Source organism: Austrofundulus limnaeus, unplaced genomic scaffold, assembly GCF_001266775.1.
Source record: "Austrofundulus limnaeus strain Quisiro unplaced genomic scaffold, Austrofundulus_limnaeus-1.0 Scaffold65, whole genome shotgun sequence".
Classification (NCBI taxonomy): Eukaryota; Metazoa; Chordata; class Actinopteri; order Cyprinodontiformes; family Rivulidae; genus Austrofundulus; species Austrofundulus limnaeus.
Window position 1 is genome coordinate 1,864,909 of NW_013952467.1, and position 1,992 is coordinate 1,866,900.

A 1,992-nucleotide genomic window follows, 5' to 3' on the forward strand; every position below is an offset into this window, starting at 1 on the left:
ACTTCAGAGGCTGATTTTGGGTGGGGGGGGTTGGGTTTAGGACTAAAGTGTGAATTGAGTTTAGGTTAGGTTTAGGGTCAGGTAATGTACCTGTGAGGTTAGCTTTAGGGTAAATTGTCAGGGTTAGGATATAAAATTACAATGAAATGAATAGAAGTCAATGGCAAGTCCCCACAAGGATAGAGAGACATGGTAAGTGGGTGTGGGTGTTTGTGAGACCCATAAGAGAGAGAGACCTCACCTACCCACCTGACTCATCATCTCACTCCGGCCACAAACACATCTCTCATCAAACACTAAAATAAAACACACATAACAGAATCTCTGAGCAACAACTCAGCAGTCAATAATGTGGTAAATGTGCACCCCCTGCCCCCCAGGAAGCACACACACACACATTCACACATACATGTACATGGGACGTACTGAGCGAGACAGCTGGAGCTATCGCTGCAAACCCGCCGAGAGCCAGATTTCTTCAGATGGATTTGAGATGTGGGCTTTACCGTATCATCTGCCAGTGGGCTGCTGGGAATGAGACGTCACATTCATAACAAGCCTATTGCCTTATAAGGCAATTATCTTTCCACCTCCCTCCCTCCCTCACTTCTTTCCCTTCTCTTCCGAGGGGGGCAGGGATGAGTGATTTCAATTATGGGCGACAAAGACCAAATTAGGTACCTGGCAATTTCAATATGGCCTCTTTATCTGCGGTAAGTTGATGGGGCGTGCTTCTGATGGGACAATAATGTGGCTGCAAGGAGCCCAGACCCACACGTGCAACGCTTTGCAGTTCTAACGGGAACGTTTTTTTGCGATGTTGCTCTTTTTTTTTCTTATCAAAACAAACAAAAAGCAAACGTTGCACACCGCCGTGCACATTCCCGTATGCAGGGCACACAAAAGCCTCAACGCTGGGGCCCCCCCGTGAATCGATCCAGCAGCAGCAGCAGCTTTGAGACTTTACTCTCATTGACTACTTCACAATCAATAGTAGCTGATTACTGGCTGGAGGAACTAGCTGAGGTATCTGCTCAGCTGCTGAGATCGTGCACTCYGGTTTCACACACGAAGGCCCCAATCAACACGAGCTGAAACCAGAGGCTGTTCTGCTGTCCAGTTTGCTCTCACACACTGAACAAGCATCTTATAATGAGCAAGTTCACCAACTACTGCAATAAATGATAGGATCATGTTTAGAAGTCATTTACACAACAGATTAAATAGAAGTCTGTGAGAAATGTTTTTTTTTTGTTAAAAACTCTAAAACAATCATCTCCTCCCTGCATCATATTTGATTGCTCCAAGTTAAGAATGGAAAAAAAATCATCTCTATGTCTTCATCTGAGCGTGTGCACTCAACCATCCCCCCCACAGTTCTTCCATGTATGGTGCTCCTGAGTAAAGGGGACCCATGAGGCTCTCTGCCCCTCTCCGGCACTTTAATCCACTGAGCTGCAGGGGAAAAGAGTGCTGACGGTGCCCTTTTCCACCAACCATACTTTAATCCAGCTGGCTGCAGGTCTGGAAGAATAATCCTGGATTAGGAACTCCTCCCCGCAGAGTTGCCTCTTATGCCCCCCCACCACCATAGCAGTCAGATGTGCCTGCGGGCGCTGCGCCTTTAAAACGTAGCGAGGGGACAAAACGGTCAATCCAAAAACAGGCAAACAGGGTCTGATTAGGAGTGAATAGTCCCAAACCTTCAGCGTGTCACCCTGAGGGGAGCAGCGGCGCTTATTGGAGATGAAGAATGGTTAAGAGGGATCATGGTGGATGGGCCTTGTGACGTTACAAGTGCTTTTTATTGGAGGTGACAAAGATTTGGATTTGAGTCTGGGAGGGATGAGCCCCCAACGAAGCACTTTGTTCACACAAGATACACTCTAATTGATGTATTGTTGGAACTGCCAGACATTGTCTTAATGAGAACCCTGAGCGTGTGTGCCTGTGTGTGTGTGTGTGTGTGTGTGTGTGTGTGTGTGTGTGTGT